This window comes from Embiotoca jacksoni, unplaced genomic scaffold (assembly GCF_022577435.1).
Source record: "Embiotoca jacksoni isolate LCO1_2020_lvr unplaced genomic scaffold, fEmbJac1.0.p SCAF_10, whole genome shotgun sequence".
Lineage (NCBI taxonomy): Eukaryota > Metazoa > Chordata > Actinopteri > Embiotocidae > Embiotoca > Embiotoca jacksoni.
The window spans coordinates 18191302-18214965 of record NW_027185230.1 but is presented as its reverse complement, the minus strand read 5'-3'; the positions used below and the strand labels follow the sequence as shown (position 1 = coordinate 18214965).

At 38.7% G+C, this 23664-nt stretch overlaps 1 protein-coding gene across 1 annotated transcript in view; it reads right to left on the bottom strand.

Moving 5' to 3' along the window:
- LOC138211543 (astrotactin-2-like) overlaps positions 1-23664 on the bottom strand; it is a 230758-nt gene that overhangs the window by 206120 nt on the left and 974 nt on the right. The gene's annotated exons all lie outside the window — the stretch shown is intronic.

Sequence of the window (23664 nt, the reverse complement as noted above, 5' to 3'; positions counted from 1 at the left end):
ACCTCCATTTTTTTATTCCGTCATTTTTATTGCTTTGCCCTGTACCTGTATATGCTGCTGTAGCAAAATTATCCATCTATCCATCTATCCTGTAATGTTATGTTTCTTACATTACAAGTCACTAAGTCACTAACTTTCATGTGAGGCTCTACACATTTTTGGAAACAAAGTTGTTTACTTGGTTGAAAAACAGTTCAAAAAATAAAACCCGGTTGAAAGCAGTTAAAAATGGTTCAAAAATGGTTGAGAAATGGTTAAAAGTATGACTACTTATAATTTGGCTAACGTATCAGGGCTGGCCTTAAGCATCCAGGGGCCTGTTTCATAATCTCAAATGGGGTCCTACCTTTTGTATTTTAACTCAATATTATTTACCGGATCTTATACAATTTGATCATATGAGCTCGCTTCCTATCAATGTTAGATGGTCGTAGCCGTCTCTTACATGAATAATAAACTAACTCATGGTTCAAAGTGCTTTGTTTCATGACAACTAACTTTGCAACTCCAGAAAACACAGTAGAATTAGAACCAATAAACCGAATACCGTTTGCCACATAATACTTGTGGTGGTTTAGAAATGTGTATTTCAACACAAACGCATTATCTTAGAGAATGCTGGGAAACTCCCCACAGTCCCCTTTGTACTCATTACCCAGCATTCCCCGATGCTTCGTGACCTATAAGATTAAAGCAACCAAGCTGGTGATTGTTAGAAATGATCTTAACAAAGACAAAGTGAGACAGCCTCAACAAACTGAGTAGTGACTCAAAACCAGAAGTGTACAAAGTGGCACGGTGAATATACAGCCATCAATTATTGTGGTATGACAACGTTTTCCGTGCAATGAGGAGTTACTAACGTCGGTGCAAAGTAAATTATCAATCGGTTAACGGAATATAAACAAGTCACTATATAGGCCGCAAAGCGATGTGATATTAGGCTCTAATATCACAAATGACCACCTGTGAGAGAAGCGGTTGTAAAGAAATAGAGTAATCATGACTGTTTTGGCCAAAAGTCGGTGGAGTCATCACGTCTTGCAGGGCACTTGGGGGCCCCCTGGTGGGCCAGAGCCCTTTTCAATTGAAACGGATGAAACATAGGTAATCGAGGTATCGTTTGAAGTGGAGATGGGAGCCAGAGGGAACGCCAATATTACCCAAACTAAAACCATTCATGCTCTGCACTGTGGTCACTTTAGGACATCTTTGTTAGCACGAGGTGTTCCTCTTAATCTTCAAAAGCACGAAGGTATGGCTAAGCTCATGTTCACCATGGTAACATCAGAAGGCTTTTTTTTCTTTTTTTTTGCATTGATCCCAAAGTACTGCTGTGACTTCAGGGAATTCATGGCTTCAAAAAACTGCAGTGCCCATGTGCATTAAAAAACATGATGCAACAGTGGGGCTTATGTATGCATTTGTAAATGTTTGTGGGGGAAAGAGTGTAAATGGCACAGATGACACAATTGCTCTATATGGTTGGTTGTTGTCATGTATGGGTCAAGTTGATAGTAAGACCCTAAAAAAAAATTATGCAATGTATTATTCTATAAACTCAGAGTTGGTGGTGCATTATAAAAAATAAATAATAAAATCAACAACTCATTCCAATTCATCTTTTTTTGAGGATCTTGAATGTGGTACCAAATTCTACGTCAGTCCATGAAGTTGCCGTTGAAATATTTTTCTACATGCTCAGATCAGACATTTAATCTAAACTCCTTTCAGTACACAAATGGCAAAACAAAAGAAATTGCTTAGACAATCCTGTCATATACTGCATTATCTCTATACTGTACGTTATCCATTGCATATAATGTCACCGAAATGAACAGTGTACTTTTACAATTACAGACAGGTTACGTCTCCACCTGTGCACTCCAACAGAACTTTCACATGGACAGGCGCATTAGATGGAAATTTCTGACAGCTTGCTCCATTTCCCAGCAAGGAGAAAAGTGTACGTCTTTATGATAATTATGCACTTAAAAAGCCTTGCTGACATAGACAGACAGCCTGCCTGCCTGCAGACTACATTGGACAGATTCGTCATGTTGAATATGCTGACGTACAAAGACACTTTCACCTCGACAACAGACAGTGGTTTCCAAGTGGAGTTGTAGTGAGCCATTTCAACGATGATTGGAGATGAGTGAATGGGGCTATAAAATGGGTTACATATGAAAGCTTTCAGATAGTCTCCATGGGTTCTCAGAAATAAATGTGCATGAAAGTGTTACTTGTGCATACAAAGCATAATTGTGCATTTCCTTGAAGGTAGAGTGCCATTAAATACAATAGAAAGTATCAAGGTGGCAAACAATACCGGGGACATTTTCGAATTACAAAGACACACCTCCCTCATTTCACTTGTCCCTCAACCACTTCAAAAAACATTTCTCAACGGGAGAAAGGCTCAACAACTTGAATAATGTTTCCAAGGTGTCCAAAAAGATTAATTTGTCACTAACATGAAATGAAAGTGGGGAAATATAAAATATCTGTGTGCGAGTTAGTGTATCTTTTAAAGAGAAAGAACACATGCAAGGAAAGAAAAGAGGATACAAGGAAAAGGAGTGGCAGAGAAAAACTGTCCAACAACAGTGACTCACTCAGCCACAATAGGAAAGCTCATAAAGGTGTCGATTCTTTGCCTGGCCTCCAATGTCTCATCTTAATTTGGGAAGCTATTGCAGCATGATATCAATTATTTTCTTTGGGCAACAGTCTCCTGGAGAGGTCTCTACGGTTATAGCAGACAGCAGGCACCACCAGCCAAGGTAGCTAAGTGGCCTGGCACAGAACAGCACAGAGGCATTGTAGGCAGTCCCTTTAGAAAAGAAAGTTATATGAGGCAGATTAGACGGGGCTAGTTCCAGGCTATGAAAACAATCAAACATTAAGCACCAATAAATCCTCACTTCCTCAACAACCATGTGTGAAAACACTGTTCAAGGGTGATTTTAAAAAGTTTGTGTTATTGCATTATGACATATTATTTCCAATTAGTTGTTCTTGTAGCAATATAATCACAAAAATGTGTTTTAAAATGACCGTGCCAAAGCCATTGAACGTAGCAGCGCACACGACGGGGTACCAGATGCCAGGCTGCTTTTATGTGTAAGTAAATCCAACATAACCAAGAGATGTTAAAGGAGACAGAAATAATCTTTCACGTTCTCTAACGCAACAGTGTTTTTCCATGTAGTCATCACATCAAAATGTTATCCTGGTGAGGCCTCCCGCTGACTTCCTCTTTGCACTAAATCACATTTGATGGCTTAATATTCTTGGGTGAAATGTTTTATGTATCAATAAGCGTTTAGGTTGTCCAAACAAGTCTGCCGGCGAACAGATAATTAAGTATGCTTTCCATGTTTGAAAAATGCATACACCTACGCATATATGTCTTACGCGCCACATGGATCAGTCAGACAACTGTGCACTCAGAGCAGATCACTGGAGTAACTCATCTAACCTCGACCTCATACTAGCCTGTCAGTCTCTGTTAGTTCTGTGAATTTGACCCCATGTGTTCTTTCCTGCTCACCACCAGCACCTCCCACAGAGCCCGAGATGTAATCTTCTCTGCTTCCCCTTCCATAGCTCTCCCCCATCACGCCATAAGCCATGTGTTTCTGAAGCCAAGGCAAACCCGCCTCCATGCAGTTTCTCCACCGCTGATTGTGATCAGAGGTCTGTAAGTGGATTTCTACCCCACCTGGATTCACTTGACTGGTACATTGATTCGTATCTGAGCCAACGCAGGTTCAGATGTAGAGATGTAGGCATATGTGACGGGTGGGTGAGTGAAACAACGTACACACAACAACAACAACAACGACGTGCGTATGCATGTATTTGTGTAAGTTCAATGATGAAAGGGGTTTCCTGTGTGATTCCTTGTGCTAAGGTCACAGACTTATTACTGTTGGAAGTGGAATTGCGACGTGCAGATTTTCTGTCCAGTCTTTTTACTGTTTTCTCATAAACAGGCTTTGCTGCGTTTTGGCTCTTTGACTGTAGCAACGCACACGACGGGATGCCAGATTCAAGGCTGCTTTATGTGCGAGTAAATCCAACAGAACCAAGAGATGTTAGAGGAGGAAGTAATACTGGTGTTTTGCCTGCCAACACAAAAACTCGTTCATTAGCTGTAACTCAGTCACACAGACAAATAAAATGGCTACTAAATCCACCAATTAAAACAAAACAGAAAATGAATGTTGAGGTTGAAACAACAAAAGCTGCAGTTTGTTTTCATTGTCTGCTTTCACCACACTCCTACAGATGACGGTTTCCTTCTCTTATGTCAGAGACTAGCGGTGACTATTTAGATGTTCGGTTGAATAAACACGGTTGTACTTTATGTTATGTTAAGTTTTGATAACGATTTTGGCACAAATACCCAGAAACTAAAAATGATATTACATTTTATAGTAGAAATCATGTCAGCAAAAATGTGTTTGGAATTTGGGTTTCTGCTCTAGTTAAATAGTGCACGTGATCGCACTTCTTTTCCTTGTCTATTTTTTCTGGGAAGGGCCATTTTTTTGGTTGTAAAGAGTACCGAAGCAATCGCAGTATCGAAGTTCGGTACCCGCCCCAACATGCAAAAGGAATACTTCAGTAAGCAGTCCCGCCATTGCTCTGCAACATCGTCCACACTGGTCTGATAACATCCACAGATGTGAACGTGATGAATACACTGGTACGAACGCCACGGCAAAATCCGGTGAACAAATGCATGCGGTTTTAATGGTAGACGGAGCTATCCTGGAATAGAATATGATGAATTAAGAATCTGCCTGTTTGTATGTAGCCCATCATCTGTTCTCTGTTTTCTTGCATGGATTCATGGTCAGGCCACATCTATTAAACAGGCCTCCGCTGCTCTGAGACTGTATCACATGACCATAACAGACGGCCTCTGTCAGATGTCATTTGCCAGCAACTCAGTTTCCTTCAGACAGCCGACACCGTTAAGACGCACACACACTTCATGGGAAGAATCACAGACACCAGAAGCCGCAAGCGCACAGAATAAATGTGCAGACAAACACTAACAAAAGCAGCTGTTTTCATGCCAACAACAAAAGGCCCGTCTCGCACGGCGGGATCAGTGTAAGACCTGAAACAGGTCTTTTTCACTTGCATCCACAGTCCTGATTTCGAGGGGGCTAAGGTTTTTATCTGCTTTGTGTGACGAGCCCCAGGTACAAAACATAAAAGCACACAGCTTTAACCGAGTCTATGACACAGATTCTGTTTTTCATCTCAATGATAAATGCCTCTGAGGCACCCCTGTGGAAATATAGCTCAAGGTAAGATAAATGTGTGTCTGAAATTGCAAGGAGAATTAAGTTCGGACAGAGTTTACTTTTTTAAACATTTGCTGACTTTTGTGTATCCGTAATGCTGATTTAAAAATGCATGAAAAATACACTGTGCTCAAACATTTTGTCAGGTGCCAAGTAGACTCCTTAAGCGGATGTCGACCACTTGGATTATCATCCCGTTGGCTGCAGGCGGTGTTTGGCTCCGTCTCTCTCCTTCTGCTCTGCTCTGGTGTGCCTCCAAGATCCCTCCACATTGAAAAGTGAAAAATTTCATTCAGTTGCTATCTTAAAAGAAGAGAATATAAGACTCCGACAAAACATTTTCCCCTGAATAAATCTGTCCCTTTTGGTGCCGTGATGGATTCTGAGCCACCTTTATCAACAGTGATCAGGCTCTGAATTATTAAACTAATAGCTGTTTGCTCGACCCCCCCAAAAAAGCTTAAAATAAGATTCTCCCTGAAGGAGTTAAACACTTATTCCAAGCTGAGGTTTACACACAGTGTTAAACTGCCTCCTACACACTCAAGGTAATGGATGCTTGGGTCAATTTAGGTGCACCAGGTCCAGCAGTTTGATATCTGAGCCACAGTATTCTGTATGTTCCTTCTATGACCTTCAAAGCCCTGCAGGACATTAGGAGTTGCAGATGTTTCTCAGACGTATCTAATAAACACAAATACATCTGATAAAGTCCACCAAAAAACCTCTCTGACACATCTGTACATTTAAGGAATCATCGGGGTTCCTGCTATTTAAGTGTTATGTGCCAAGTACTAGTTTATGTCAGCCTCATAAAAAGAGCTGCCTGACTTTGTACGAAATAAAAACCATCAATACCAAGTAAAGTTAAACGCTCATTTTTCCAGATTTTAGTCTGTTTCTCTTGATGTTCTTTTTGTGTTATTGCAAGAAGTATCTCTTCAGTGCAAAAAATCCTACAAAAGAGCATTAGAGAAGTCCTGTGTTGGACTTAGCAGAGCTAAAATGAAATGTGCTGGCACAACTGTACAGTGCCGGAAAATTGTTGGTTTTGTGTTGCCAATGGTGATTAAAATGGGTAAAGACGTGTTCTACCATCGTGTAGCTGCATTTTTTTCTATTATATTTTTATATTTGAAATGTTGCCCTTATTTGTTTTCAGCCTGCAATTGTTTTATCAGAGGAAGGGCCCCCAAAGAGTCCCTTTAGAAACTAAGAGTTAAAATTAACGCATTATTGGCTGAAGTTGCTCTTCTGGGAGGCATTAACATCTCCAGAGAAACAAACAAAGAGACACATACGCTTACTTTTATTTTTCTGAGCCTTTGTTGGATACTATTAGTCATGTTTTTGAAAATGTGGATTGTTGGGGAACAAAGTCTTAAGCTCCCACAGGCCACACAAATATGAAAAAGCTATGAGTATAATAAATGGTCCGTGTCACATCGTGGATGAGGTCACTACTTCAGACCACTAAATTATGCAGCAGCCCCTGAGCCAAAAAGAGTGTGAAAGAAAAGCTGTGACATACACAAAACCTGGCTACACAAGTGTAGATGTAGGAGTTTGGCAGTCATTGGTAGTTACTTGGAACCAGCAGCAGTCTCATGTTTAGCCAGAATAGAGACTAATAATACAAATACTCAGTGCTTTTTACTCAAATGTGCTTATTATGGGCAGAATGTGGAATAAGGAATACCCAAGGTAGAAATAGTAGCCAATAAATAGCACCCGCATCCTCCCACAAATGAGATTAAAAGAAAATGATTGTGTAAAAACAGATTTTATGGATTCTGGAGCCACAATAAAAGTCAGTGATAAACACAACCTGGAGTCACCCCTGGTTGAAATGATTAATCATACATAATTAGTGCCGCATCTGCAATCAATCATTTACTACTCTCTAAATGAATGACACTACTAGACACTCTAATTTTTCTATGTTGAGCAGTAAATTGAGACTTCAGACAGTTATGAATCATCACTCTTTTGCATCATCACTGCCTGGTGTAGTGCCTGCTAAATTTGGCATCTGTAAAATGCATATGCACTGCAACATGGGGATCCTGCATGTGCATTGATTTCAATCTCAGAAGTCACATATACTCAGCTGAAATGAGAGACATTATACTGCAGCGAATAATATGAGACTCAGCCCAAGTAAACATGTACCATAGCTAGGATCAACACATAATAAATCACTAATAAAAGCAGAACGGACTCTTAACTTTCTGTGTTCTGCTTTTAAATTCCATTAAAAAAATGATTGCGTTGGCATGATTTTATGACTGATTTTGTTTAAATGCTGCACAAAAAAATTTACGAAATGTCCCGAGTTTCAAAAACCAAACAAACGCAAACCCATTTATGTATGTAAAATGTCATATTCTCAAATATATTTGGTCATATCATGTCATTTTTAACTTTTGTTTTTACAGATAAGCAAAAGATTTAGCTTTAAAAAAAAAAAAAAAAAGAGGTCACAGGTAGAACAGCCAAAGTTATTTAAGATCACAAAAAATACTGTCTAATATTGGACCAAGGCGTTGTGTGCATTGCATCCGATATCATTTCAGCAATTGCCATTGCATGATGGCAACCAATTAGAAACTGTTCAACAATCAGCTGTGGTTACTTGAATAAAGTACATTGAAGTAATGTCACACTAAGTATACAGAATACATAAATCCTATTTGTGGTCTAACTGTCTCTTTATAACTCATATTCATGGGTGCATTGTGAAAGCCCCGAATCAGCTCTAAATGTCATGTGCCTCAGGCTGATAGTCAAAGACAGGAGAACAAAAACACAAGTAAAAGTAGAAGCCTGGCAATATTCATGTTGTGTTGGGACTGAGAATATGGCTACAAGGTTTGCTTTGTCATGTTGATAGAGACCACAAAGAAGCAGATAAGAAGTAATTACACTCTCCATGTTCTACAAACAAGGAACACAGCCTTTTCTATTAACAATAAAACTGGGACATCCATTGATTCAGTGTTTCCAGGTATTTACTGTTTTTGGGATCAATGCTTTGTCAAATTTGGAAATGGCAGCAGCATGACTGCATTTTAGTCTCCCAATAAATGTTAATGTCATTTTAGTGGATTTTATCTTGTATTCTAAAAAAATATTCAATTTGGTTTATAATCATATAAACTAAGAGGAAGTACATAATATAATTTCTATCCATCCTGGCATTTATCTTTACATTCATTTGAAACAGGTTTTCCACTGACTGAAGCAGACAGCAGCACATGGCTTCCAAACTAAATGAATTGTGTGTTTCTAGATCGGCACCAGTCAAAGTGGAATTAACTAAGCATACAGACATATTGTTAACCTGATGACCAAAGTCAATGAATGAAGCCCGTCTGGCACTCTCAGTACTATCACATCTTAAAAGGGGGTTGCTGGCTGATGTCCAATGATAAATAATTTACAGAAATATAAAACAGACTAACATAAAAAAAAAATAAACATTTGAATTTGTGGTTATTACTTTTAGACAATTCTTACAAGCATCTTTGCCTTGAAAGGATTAAGTATTTACAAGGCAAACAAACTGCAATGAAATGTCATTATTACGGTGCGATTGAGGGACTTTTACCGCCGTGTCTGAAGTATACATAAATATTTATGCGTGGTTCGTAATGGGCGACTCTGCCTCAGTGACAGGTTATTACAGTGGCCGAACCAACACTCACGGGAGGAGTCCATAAAATCACACAACACATCATTAGGCAGCTGTCTGACCTCAACAGGACTACGGCCGGGGCACTAATCAAATGGCTTCTGCCAGTCAAACAGGCCGAGCAATATACCTGAAATGTAACCGCGAACCAGCCATTCGGAACGGCACAAGTAAACTTGTGTGGGCTGCGAGTGCAAAGGTGTGCGAAGTGTGTAGATTAAAAACCTTGAAATACAATGACGAATGCAGACATTTTGTAGAGGACTCGGGTTATAGGAGCGTTTTATTTCATCGTTTAATTTCTACAACTCCTGTTTGATCAGCATCAAACAGTCCAACATGGTCAAACCTACAACTGCCGTCTGTCACAATTGTGTCAGACGGCAGAAGTTAAGCTGAAAGGACGCAAAGGGTTTTTCATTTCCTGGATCTAATTACTCTCTATATCTATGCCATCTGCCTGACTATACTGCAATCATTTTTCTTGATTCTTTACTGCAATTTTCTAAACAATGTATTATTACATTAGATAATATGTGGTATGTAACTGTTAGATTGTTATAACAGAAAAGGACTTCTAAAAGAGCGAAAAGCAAACCCTCTGCTTTCTTGTTTTGCTTCCATCTGGTTGGCTTCACTGCAGTGAAAAACAAAAATCAATACCCTAAAAATATGTTTGTTTTGATCCCTGTATATTAGATGTTGACTCTCTTAAGCCATGTAACCTTTAACAGTCACTGGATCAATAGGTTGGAAACTAAGAAGCCTGTTTAAATCCACTGACAAATAGCATTAAGCAGTCAAAGACAGGACGGTTTTTATGAAGACACCAGAAAACACAGCGCTCAAGTTGCAATTTGCATTCAGACAGAAAAAACATTGGCTCAAACTCAATTAGGTTATGGAGAAGAGAGCCCGCCTGCAAGCAGCTATCATCCATTAGTAGACTGTAATAATGACGTATAAATGCAATTAATATGACTGATGAGAGGCAACATCCTGACAATCATTCACCTACTTTATCATAATAGTCAGTCTGGCAAATCCCATTAGATCAGTGGATGTAATAGTGAAAGTGCAAAGGAATAAATCCATCATTAGGTTGTCAGGTAGTTTATTCATGTTGAACCAGCCGGCTTTGACAGCATCCAACAAGTCAAAAGTGTGGATACAAAAATACCAAATAAAAGAAAACAATGGGACATAAATTATCTCAAGTGTTTGAAATTCTGCAAACATATTATTAGCAACCAGTGTCATCTTAACTTCAGATCTACAGTAGATCATCATCTAATCATTGGCCTAATTGTAATATTACAAGTGGAGAGTCTAACACTAAATCAAAATAGGACTTTTATCGCATACCTTTATTACATTAGTAATACAGAATGGATACTGATTACTGATTTCTAGATTGGGATGGGACAATACACGAAGATATTCTATGCTTCTGTCAAATAATTCAATACTATTCATTGTACTAAAGTTTAAAATTGTATTTCATTTTGTAACTTTGTAAACTGATCATATTTTATATTCTGTACAAATATCACCATGAACATCATTCTAGAATTATCTGAAAGCTAATAACACGCGTAGCTCCCTCAGCAAGAAGGCTTTTTGTTTGCATGAAAACTTGGCAAATACTAAATAGTAAAAAAAAAACAACAACAACAACAACAAAAACATGAAGCACTATGCTCCGAATTCAACGAATTATCAAACTGATGAACCAGTTCTCGCTAGAGTTGTGTGAAGTTGCCAAAAAAAAAAACTGAACTGTCTGTATTCACTTTGGCCGAGGTCGAGCAGTCTCCTGGACTCTGACATTCATTGTTACAAGCCTAACTGAGTGTCGATAGCTGGAGAGTGACATTTTGAATGGTCCCATTAATTCTGTTTGTTGAGCTGTCTCATTACACAGTTAATAGTCCATTTGTCCTGATTGCGGTCACGTTACGGAACAGTGATCACACATTGGACTAATGGTTAGAAGGCACACCGCGCACAAGGCAATATAGGACGACTTGTCTGGTTTCCAAAATGTCCATATAGTTTCCTAAAACAATCCATAACTACAATTGATATTGAGGACCAGTTTGGAAAATGGCTCTAAATCTGGATTGTTAATAATTGAATATAATATTCGAGGTAGGAGTGGCGTTAACATATAACATCGGTGCTGAGAGTTCGAGGGTGGCAACTAAAGACATAAGCAAACCAAGCAAAGCTTTTTTAACAATTTGACCGCACATTTTTATGAAGCATTTATCAAATATGCTGCAAATGAGCAAACAACTAAAGACAGAAATGCTGCAGGCTTAACAACAGCCCATAAATGGGGCAATATTTCAATCTTGTGATCAGAATTTTTAAACAAACAAAAAGCATAACATTTTTGGAAATGTTCCAACACCATTGTCTGATAGAAAACTTAATGTTATTCTGAAGTAACCACGGTAACAGCTATTGTGCTTTAGTTCAACACAGCCTGCTCACTGAAAATTGTACATTTATACATTATCTACACTAAAACTCACATCTATCACATGTACTGTATAATACAGTTCATGCAGATATAAATCATAGGTTTTATCCACTCCATGCACTGTATATATTTATATATATATATATATATTTTTTTTTTTTTTTTTTTGTATTTATATGTTGTTTATTGATGCCGAGTCGTTGCTGTTTTGTCCTTATATTTGTACGGTATCGTTTTAAGGTGCAGCTAAAAACTACTTCCCTGTACAATACATTAAATTAACAAAACATAATTAGCTTGCAAGGAACTAGAAAACCAATTTTGACATGACACTATACAGAAGTTAAAAAAAAAGATCAAATGAAAATACCATTTAATCTCATGTCAGAAAATGGCATCTTTAAAGCTGTGATTTCAAAGCTTACAGCATAAAACGAAGATATACTGTAGTGTGAGCATTACAGCAGTGACAAAAGTAGTGGCGTCTTTACCCTGTGGCAGTGAGTATCAGAAGCAAATCAGAGTTCTCGTCACCGTAAACAGATTCAGCATGTTGCCGCCTTTGGGGAGATTGTATACACAGAGATGTGAAAACATTTTACCAAAAGAGCCCCGTTGTCAAAACAGCATCATCCCTCAACACTTCTTCAATAAAAAAGGAAATGAGGTTGTTGCTTTCTTAATGTCACAAAAGGGACGATAGTGCAGCTAATGATTATTTTCAATACCAATTAATCTGTTGTTTATCTTTCAGTTTTATAATTAAGAGTATAAATGACATCTCAAAGGAAATTAGTTGATTACCTGGCTGTAACTTTAGTTGAATGAGTAGGGAATTGGAATGAGACAAATATTCTTCAGGCACATCTCTATAAACAAATGTTATCTGTTTGCTTTTAACCCGGCAGTTTAACCATCCGTGAGACCACTGAGAAACCAGAAATGTCCAGAACAAGATGAATCCCGGCTTCCCGTCAGAGCCAGAACATAGAGCAATTAAAAAAAACAAAAAATAAATAAAAAAATAAAAAACACTTTCATGTGTCTCTGGAGGAGGAACCTAAATCCTCCTTCCTTTGGAATGCAGCTACCATGATGCCTCCAACTGGCTGCACATCTCACTGTTTTCTGCCTGTTTCCTTCATGTGATTTATTCATTTGAAGAGGTGACACCAACATGAAAACCAGACTTGCTACATGTGTTTTTCAGCCTCCCTTCTGAATGTGCAAACAGACGGGAGGAGAATATGTCTACATGCCTATCTTTGTGTGTAAGCTATTAATACTTTTTTGTTTTTTGTTTTTCTTTAAATCCCTTCTGGGCATGATGGCATTGTTTTGTGGCATTTATGTCGTCTTCCGCTTTATCTTAATTTAATTTATAAAGATCCACAAACGGTGAACTTACGCTGAAGTAACGACGAACAACCACAACGTCCGATAGATAAAACGACCACAAAATAAAGGCTGTAAATCAAATGCAATGCATATCGCTCACGTTGACGGTGCTCCTAACCGGTTAGGACGTTCCACCTACCGGTGACCTCAGGAGAGCGCGCTCTGCTGTGTTACACAACTAAGGGTAATTGCTGTTAGATCAGAGCTAATCCAGAGCCAGACAAAATACCTGAAAAAATGCACAGTGTGTGCTGCGCCTCTGAATGGAGGCGAGAGGGGTACAGCCGTGACATACCAATGAGCCTCTTCTGGATAAGCATACAATGTGTGAGGCCAACTGCCCATCCTCCCCCAAGGCTTATCAGGAGTGCATATATATGCTGAAAACACATTCTATTCACTCTAGGTAGTGCTGTATAATAGAGAAAAAAAAAGATTAAATCTTATGAAGACATATTTTAAAATGGTAGATAGGCACTCTGGAATTTGATAATGACTCAAACAGTTTGTGCGTTATCAGTTTAAAACCCCGACAGCATGTTTTTTAACCTTTCATTCTGTATGTATGGAGATTGGACAAAAAGGTTTTCATCAGCTATGAAGATACATAATTATAAGACAACAATTTAGAACTTAAAATAGTGACAAGAAAAACTAATTTAAGATATTACAGGCATCCCTGCTTATCAACCATATAATATTCTGTATGTATGAATCTCTTGTTTCCGTCAAAAACATTGCTTTGCAAAACTTGTTCAATGTCACCGTTGTCTAAGAAACCAACAACTGTTCAGCGCAATGTCGTCTAGACAACTTGAGGTCATAGCCACAATATTTTCTCTGAGTGACTGCTGCAAAGTGGAACTTGCTTTGGTTTTGTTTTAAATCAATAGACCAATATTATCCAGACTTACGCTGTGGAAAAAAATAAGAAAAAAGCAGTAAGAACATGTGTCCCTGTGAAGATAAAGCCAACTCCACCAGGAACTCGGACAGATGTGCACGATGGAGCAGAAAACAAATTGTGGGAGGGAACGGTTGAGGGGAGATTAATGGTGCACATTCTTTATCCGAAAGGAAATCTGAGATATTGTATAGCTTGAAGGGAATGCAAATAGGTACAAACACGGCAGCACAGATAAAAGGTTTAAAATCTTTTGTGGGAACCGTGGGGATGTGACGGTAGCGAGCGTTGCGACGCTGGCGTGTTTCCAAGGTGCAGAGCAAATTCTGGGGGGAATCAAATTTTATGGGTCTTAAACATCATTGTGACCAGCTTATATGAACAATGACTCTCCTTTTCCTCTTTGAAACACACACACTGCTTGTCATGTTTGCAAAATAAGACCCTTAATGTGATTTCAATAATGCCATTAACTAGGTTAGTTGAGACTACATAACTACATTTCCACTGTGATAATAAACTAATGTAGACGATTTAAGTGGTACTATAAATACAAGTCATATTGATACTGTGAGATTGCAGATAAAGGGTGGAGAAAAAAATATGATAATTTCTTGGAATTGTATTTAAAAAAAATGTCTTAGAATTGTGTGACCATCGAAAATTGGAGGACAGTTTTCTATTTAGGTAAGAAAACAACAACAAAAAGTTGAGTACAAAAGCAGAGGTTGGTGAAAAATAAAGAGTGTGCATGAAAGAAGCAAGGACAAGTAGGAGAAACAGCAACTGGAGCTCAAACAGAGAGTACAGAGCTTCCTCCTTGCCTGTGATCTGGAAATCTAACCTGTCAACCAGTGGGACGACATTTACAGGCTTTTTGGTCTTCTTGAAGCCACAGACGGTGGCGCGAGTAAAATCCAGCCAGGCAGGTTCGGGGTAAACAATACATTTTACAGACAGTTTGATGCAGACTCTTAACACCCTTCAATCTTAATCCTTACAGGTCGTAATTATAGCAGAGTATAGTGCAGCATTGATTTACAGATTGCAATTTGATGCACCACGCTAAGAAGAATGAATGTAATTTGAGCCAGTTCCATTTCTTTCAATGAAAAGAGCACTTCGGAACCATAATAAGATCCATGTGCAGAGAACTGGAAGAACGACTTTTCACCTCGACGGAAGTGGATATAATGATTGGAAAATTTGGTTTAGAAATGGAGTAAATTACCCAACAGCCAATTGTTGGTAATTGTCTGATTTCTATTTTGCATTAGTAATTTTATATCCAACTGATTTTTATTTCCATTAATGCCAAAGAGAAAAGACACTTTGAAGATAAATTGCTTTCACTGGTGATTGACTGATTATTTTATTATTAATAAAAACTGAATGTTGCATAGCTATACGCCATCTACAAAAATTGGCAGCAGCTATATAGAGGACTCTATAAGATGCAAGCAGCACTACCACTGGTCAAAAAAATGGCTTTAATTCCATGTCTCACGGGGAGCTGACACAGAGCAGGCTGACTGGCTGAATATCAGCAGGCAGGTATGCAGCATTTCCATTTCAACACTGACAAGATAAGTTGGAGGCTGCACACAAGTAAGAGCACTGCCCATGCAAAAGGAAATTCCAGCTGCTCTTCAGCACCATGTTAGCTCTCGCATGAGGATGAAATTCAGATTTCTAAGCAACGCCGCAGCTTCCAAGCAGGAATCCAAATGTGCGCAGACGCCGCCTCAAGGAGGAAAAAATAAAAAACCGTTCATTCCATATACATAATTACACTGTCTGTCCAAGCCTTTTTCTCTGCTTGTGTTTTTTTTAGTTTAGTCTGTCAGGGGAGGACTTAATGCTTCTGGCAAGTAGAAATGCCCACTCTGAAGATGAACGGCTTTTATTCTAACCAAAACATGCAAGGGTTATTTAGCAGAACCAAAGAAAACATTAAGTGTTTGAATTTACAGCCAACTTCTGCTTATTAACTGCACATTTAAAATGTGTTTATTCACTTTAAAATAATTGGTAAATGTTCAAGTTTTACTTATTTTTTTCAGGATAATGAATTCAGACAATTTGAGATGAGTAAACATGAGTGAAGTGAATTCAGTAATAAACTGAATAACCCCAGAAAATATTTAATTTTCATTTGAGCTGGCGGCTGCAGTCAGTCACTGTCTAATTGTTATTTCTGCCAGCATGTGGTCCTCTGAACGAGAAGCCAAGGAGAAAACATTTCTTCTCTTGCTTTCCTAAATTTTAGCCCAAATACAAACTTACTTTCATTAAATATAAAGAAATTCTGTGTTATAAAAAAGAACCACTCAGTATCAACCTTTTTATGTGAGGATCAATTCGCAAAATTAAACGTTATAGAGGTATTGATCTGCCAAACTTTAATACTGAAATACTAGAAGAGAAAAATATTACATTGTGATAGAAGCAGTGGGGAGAAAATATATTCAACTCTGATTGGTGAGTCATCATGAAGTTCTGAAAACAAATCTAATCCAATCACAGATTGTCAGAAACTGAACCATTTAGAGCTGATTTAGTAAAATTCGGTAAAATTCAAGTAACAGTTGATAGAGACGCACAGTCTGGACATCATTTGTCAATCAGTCGAGAAATTGGATTATAATATGACCTCAGTGATCTGTAGGCAAAACTTTGTACTTTAAAAACAGTAAAATATTCAACATGTCTACATATCGAGCTTCATTTTACAGATACTGTGTGCCAGTTGATGGATTTTAGCCGAAGTCCCTGTGCCCCTAATGTCTGGCTCGCATTATAAAAAGTATTTTACGAAGCGAGCAAATACATTACACAGTTTTTGTCACAAGGGGCCTTCTATTATGTGGTGGGGAGACACCAGAGGAGCCCAAGGAGCAAAAAGAGCAACTAAATGGAATTGCTTTTATAAATCAGTGTCACATTATGCATTCAGTGCGCAGACAAAAAAAAGCCTCTCTACAGTATACAAGTAGAAAGTCTATGAATCTTTTGGGAATCCACTTGCAGCATGCTCTCTTGTTAGCTACACCCTCCATGCTATTCTTTGATACTCGTCCAGCTTTACACATCAAGATAAACTGTGGAATTACACAGCTCCAGACGCATAAAACAAAGCCGGCGCTGAGAAGAAATTTACAATGGAAGTTACCAAAATCAAATTTTGCGGTAAACGGGACGCTGTATATCGGTGGGAATCTATCAAAGAGACAAAAAAAACTCTTAGTCATAAAAAATTCAAGGTTTTCTTTGATGTTTTTCTGCTGCTGTCTAAATAAATGCAGGCTTCTGGTTTCAGTTTCCATGAAAAGAGACATGGTATAGTGTAAGTAAGTCCCTGCTCTTGTCCCTCGACCGGTGAAAGCCGTCAAAGCCATTGTGAAGGTTCTGCACAAAATGATAATGAATAAAATGTCTGTCGGTTGCTTGGAGTAGTTGTATATACGACATGCATGTATTCCACAACCAGGAGACTCAGAAGTCCAAACACCCGATTTAACCATTACATTTCAGAGTTTCAGCAATTATATGCAGAAGCAGGCAACCTGTTTTAACTAAACAATGCTAACACCTCATATTTATGTATGAAAAAGGGTAAACGATGTCTTTCCTTATCCTGCAACAGCAAATCACCCAAAAAAGAAGTAGTAGCTGATTTTATATGTGGTAAATAAAAGGAATAAAACTGCCATTCAGTCATATGACAAACATCCTCTTAATTATTAAAATAGGAACACCATGTGAATAATGGGGCATGTTCTTGCTTTGCATTAATCAGACAAATATAAAGGAAAAGAACAGCTTGTGCATTCATTATGGGTATTTACATAAAGTTCTTTGTTCATTCCGTCAAAGATAAATCTACAGCGTGCCTCTCAGCAGTGGTAATGATCAAATGATTATCTTGAGATCAAAGCTGTCCACCAGAGCCGAGAGGCAGAGACGAGAGACTCTGGTGGTAAAACAAAGCATTAAGAGCTACAGTAAGTGCAGAGGACAGCAACAAGCACGGGTCACTGACCACAGCTCATTCATCCTTCTCATGCCATCACTTAGGTCTGTCGCTGTTCAGCTAAATGAGCACGGTACTTCACTCCCTGAAGGTACGATGCGTTTCCCATTATGAGGTGATGCAACTTATTAATCTGTTTGTTTTCTGAAAAGCAGGCTCTTGCAAAAAGAGATGCATATTTGTGTCTATAATGACACGCGGACTACATATGACCATAATTTGTCACACATCTCGTCGGCAAAGTTCAACAACATGGAAGCTGCCACTTTTGTCACACAAGGATATGGTTTCACACTGACAGTCAATCTTTCACATGCGAGTGTAAACCGCCATCTGGACTGGTGTTTTAATTATCATTGTTTAATTACATCCACAACCCTGGAAGTAGCTGACAAATCACAATGGGAGCCGACGAAACTCACAAGTCTCACAATAACAATGTACATATTCCAACCAATCATAATATGGTGTATATATATATATATTTATATATATAGATATATATCCAGACACCCACCAGGCAGAGCAGTCGAATGATCAAAGCCAGCAGAGACCTTGTTTTTCTGTATATTAACAAAACATGAGGGTAGATATACTGTGGTGAGGAATTAAATGAATTCAGGCTACAAATGGCACTGCATTTATCTTAAAAAGACAGCCTCCTACAGGTCTACTATAACAGGTCAAACAATGATGATTAGATTGTTTGCTGGCCTGCACGAAGCCCGACATCAGTTATATTTGTATGGTCTCGTAACACTATCAGTTTGGTCTTTCAGTTGAGCTTCCTTGTAGTATTTTTAAACACATCAAACTCAAACCAAAGCTAAATTAAGCGTAACGCTAAATTTGAAAGAGCCATCACAAAAAAAAAACTCAAACCTCCATCTCCGCTCCACACGGCGTAATAACTCCCATCTCTCCTCTTGACCTTTGGCCTCTCTTCAATGCTCGTCCCGCGGTGCCGAGCTGAACCCCTGACATTAGATTGAGATGTTGTGCAGCGTGTACATGTCCTGTGCCACAGGGAACAGAGTTCTCAAAGTACCTGCATTTCTTTTTTCCACTTTCCCACTGTGGGTTTTAATCTCCCGTCTCCAAGCGAGCAGGGTTTTCTGTAACTCGCGATACAGCAAAGGCAGAGAGGGGAGACGGGGGAGAGAGGGAGGGGGAGAAAAAGGCTGCTTGACATGCCACGGTTTGATAAGATGTGCAGAAGAGACGAAGATGTGGCGGAAAATGAAAGGTGTAAAGATTTAGTCCCATGCGATGGACAGAGACGATAAAGAACAGGGAAACATTTGATTGTTTTCGATCTTGCATCGAGCGCCTGAAAGCTTTCAAAAAAAAAAAAAAGGTGAACTCTTAATGAGGTGTTCACAGAGTCAGCCATGTTGCTAAAACTATTGATTTCCACCCAGTCCTACAACATCAATTAAACGCAAAGAAAATGATCTTGTGTGACAAAGCTCAGCGGCATAGAGCTCTCTCCCTGGAATTTGTAAGTATGATGCTACACACTTGAACTATCAACATGTTTTGCACCCTGCATTACAAAACGGAGTTAAAACATTGGCATTGAAAGCACATTTCTGAAGCGAAGTGACGCTGCAACAGCAGAGCACGACAGTAGAGGCTTACGAACGGACAGGAAGGCAAACTGCAAAGCACAACATTCATGTACATAGGCTATGTTATTATTGAATAAATTGATATTTCTCAGTGTTTAATAACATGTAAGTAAAAAAAACAAAAAAAAAACGCCAAAATAAAATACAGGTTAGAGGGGGTGAGGGGGAGGGGGGGCACCCTGTGCATTTCTTCCATACTGCCCTTTCTGCTCATACATTCTCCGTGACACTTGCGGTAATAAATCAAAGCTGAGCAGGCAGGCCACAGTGTGAAGGAGACTTACTTCCCCCCCCCTCCCAACCCCACCACCACCTTCCCTATAACCTCTGACGTGGCTTCGACAAAGCAATCGGACATCTGACAATATCGAGGAAACATACAGGGCCACGCTCATTACGGATCGGATGACATTTAGGTAATAGGGGATGCTTCGGCATGCCTTATTTCCGTGGTGGCATTTTCACTATTGTGAAAAAATAAATAAAAAAGGTGAACTTTGTTATCAAAGGGGAGAAATGCAGCGGATATGAGGAGGCAAAATAGTTGAGCACACAGTTTGTACCTAGCAGGTCTGTAAAGTATTGATATGTTGCAATATTAAGTTTTGTAATAAGGTATGCACTAAAAAAAAAAATATATATATATATATATATATATATTATTCTATATTCATCACTGCCCATTTAAATGTTTTTATTTACTTAATTTATTTACTTAAAGAAACCTGCAATTTTTTTTTAACTCATTTCGGCAAATGTTAATTTCATGCTCAGATTGGATAAAAAGTACCGTTATGATTTTGGATGTTACAGCGATAAATACAAATGACGATCCCACTTGTTTTGATTGCAGAAAAAAAGTGTTAAATGTAAATATAATATAAATGTACTAAAATCAGATCTTCGCTTACTATATCGTATTATAAAGAAATGCATTGAATCGTAACCTCTGCATCACGATACGTATCGCCAGTTCCTTGCCGCTACGAAGCTTAAGTGGGCTGAATACAACCAATAGGAACATTTCCTCCCAACAGCAGAGTTTGGATTAAACCAAACTACATTCGTTTCCAACACAATACAATCCAAATTACACAATTATTATATATATATATATATATAAATTTATCTGCTACGTAGAGCTCTCAAAACGTCCATGATGGAACAAAAATGGCCGTGCTACATTACACTCAGCAACTCGGCACTAAATAGAAATGATTACCACGTGTCTGAAAATCAAGTTACTGCTCACAAGTGAGTGAACTATTAAGTGTCCACTATATAAGGAGCATTGAATCAGTGAATGATGGGCTGAATTTTTTTTATTTTTTATTGAATTTTTGTTCAGAAAAGGAAATAAACAGGAGTCTTTGGTTGTCATGGTCACAATAATAGACACTAGGTTAAGGCAACGCGAAGTTAAAAGTAATGCAGACTATTAGTTTGAAAGGAGAAACGAACATTGAGTCCAATCCGTGATCAACCCATCCACTAGAGGGCGCTGTCATGATGAGTCGTGGCTATGGGTTGTAAACAAACAGCTTATGGGGTCATTTCTTGTTTGTTTGTATGGTTTTAAATGGAAGGGCAGTTTCAGTTTAGAAAATGTTAAAAGTATGAGCACAAGAAAAAAACAGAATGCACTTTTTTAAAATAACCTAAAAGTAAAATTTTGTAATGCTGAAAGATCAAATTGTCCTTAAATCAAGTCACACAAAAAAAATAGCAAGCAGAGCTCTCAAGAGTATTGAAATGCCAACCGCTGTGGGCCAATTAAGGTTTAATGTTTTTCTGGTTATATCAGAGTCAAAGAGAAAATGTTCCATTTTCAGTTACTTGAGAGCTTTTACAATTGTCGAGTTGGTCTTTAGTTCTGATTGGAGTGATGTTGGAGTTTTTCTGTTCTGTGACCAGAAGTGATGTTAAAATATTTCTAAGAGCTTCAGAGCAACATTTAAAAACAAAGGAAAGTGCTGGTGGGCAGCTGCCTCAATCCAAAACAGTGGAAACACTTTGCAGTCCGACAGGATATAATATTTAGTGGGTATCAAAACATGAAAAGGAATAAATATGAACGCCCACACATAAGCCCGTATATTGTGTGTGTGGAAAGGCTTAACTTTCTGTAGAATACAGGAGCGTCCCAATTCACAATTTTAATAGGTGAGAGAAAATGATGAGGTAAAATATTGAAGCAACAAATGCAATTCTGATAATAAAAATCCAGTGTATGTAATTCAATTTGCTCATTTGGCTCTACTAGATCAACAACGCCGTGTACTTTTACCATGTTGATTGCAACAATTCATTTTTTCAAGCTAGAACACAACCGCTAATACATTCAACAAGAAAAAAGAAATAAAAACGAAGTCACGATGAACGAGATGCTTCATGGTGTTGAATATTGAATATAACAAGTGATACAAGTAGGTCTACTTCAGGACCTCAACACAAGTACAACAATAAAAGATATATAAAGGGTGGAACGTTTTTTTTCTCCATGTCACCGTAGACGTTGGTTGTGTGGTCGTCGTCATGACGGACACAACAAGTGTCCGACTACAGTGGCTTCGCATGGAAACTGTTGATACAACAATTAGCAGTATTTTGCTTGTTTCAGGAATCTTGCATTAAACCTGTTCTGTTTAACGCACGTAAAAATATCAACAAAATAAAGACAGCATGAAGCCGTTGACTGCTGTAAAAGCAAAGGGGGAAAAAACCAGCCCACTATTTTATACATTTCACTGCATTATGAATTTGACAAGAGCAGTTATTGAGTTTCACAATGTGGTCAGCGTTTTGGATGAACATGCTCGCAAAGCTTCAGAACTACGCTGTTCGTAGTAAAGCAAATATATACGGTCTTCAATGCCACCGTTGTACCTGCATTAAATGAAAATGTCTGAAAGGCCTTGTTAAAGCCGGAGTAAGTGGCACATGATTGTGCTCCCGCGAAGAACGCTCGAGTGATTTCATTTAAAAAAAAAAAAATGTTTTTATATATAAATAATCTTCAACAATTTTCTATCTAAACCTCTGCACAGAACACGCCTCGTTACGCATCTCACACCCAAACTAGTGAAGCCGCTTCTCTTCCTCCACAGCACGCAGCCATGCACTGAAAGGGTGAAGCAGCAAATTTGCTAGCTGGCTGACTGGGAGGACAGAGAGGCCTTTCTCACCAGTCAGCGGCTGTCCTTAATGAGAATAGAAAGTGATTTACTAGCTTAATGCTCCAGCCCTCAGTCGGCCTGCTTCGCGCAGCCAGTTTAAGTCGACATTCTTCATACAGAGAATGAAATTGAGACCGGGGAAAGAGAGGAGGAGGGAAAAAAAAAAAGAAGATAGCAAGCCACTGTTAGAAAACTGCAGTAATGAGACATTCTCATGGATTCTCAGTACCCGCATCACTGACCTCCACCAAGTCCTGCATCTCTGGATTCCTCATGTTTTTGTTTGTTTGCCAGGTTCTCTCACCGTCTGCTAACAGGAGACCTGAACCGTGAATTACATCACAGCGTTCGGCAGTTCTCGTCTTTCACTTCATCTTGTGTGGGTTAAAGCATTTAACAAACACGACTGTGTCTCGTACTCTCTCATTAAAAACAGCCTGCGTGGCTCACACACGTCGCAAAGAGCAGTCATCCCTCAGGACTTTCTGACATAAATGAAAAACCCAAAGAAAGTAAGGCAAGCAAGATCCTCTCGCATGCAGCCTCCTCTGCTTACTAAGCAAATATTTCCCTCCGGTTGGTGTGAGGCAGAGATGCTTTCCTGCCATTATGTCCTCTATGATTATCCAATCAGTGATGCTACTCCCAAGACCATTTTAAAGTCAGTGGCTTTCACTGAGAACTTGAAATGGCCTGTCAAAGACCAGTGCTGTTGATCCACTCAGTTATCTGGTGATGTGTGAATAAACGGGGAAAAACAAAAGCAGCATGTGTGGCTTCCCCTTAAAACCTGCAGGGATTAAATGTTGCAAACTCAAACCTTGTTTTTTGTTTTGTTTTTTTACCCGGTTACACTTTATAGCATGTGTGCTGTAGATCATGTGTTCAAGTGAGAATAATAAAAAAACAATTTCATGCACATTTGCAGGACTAAATTGCACTGCTTGATTGGGGCAGCAGACTTGGGGCATGCATGAAATTTCAAATCATAATCACATTTAACCACCAAATAG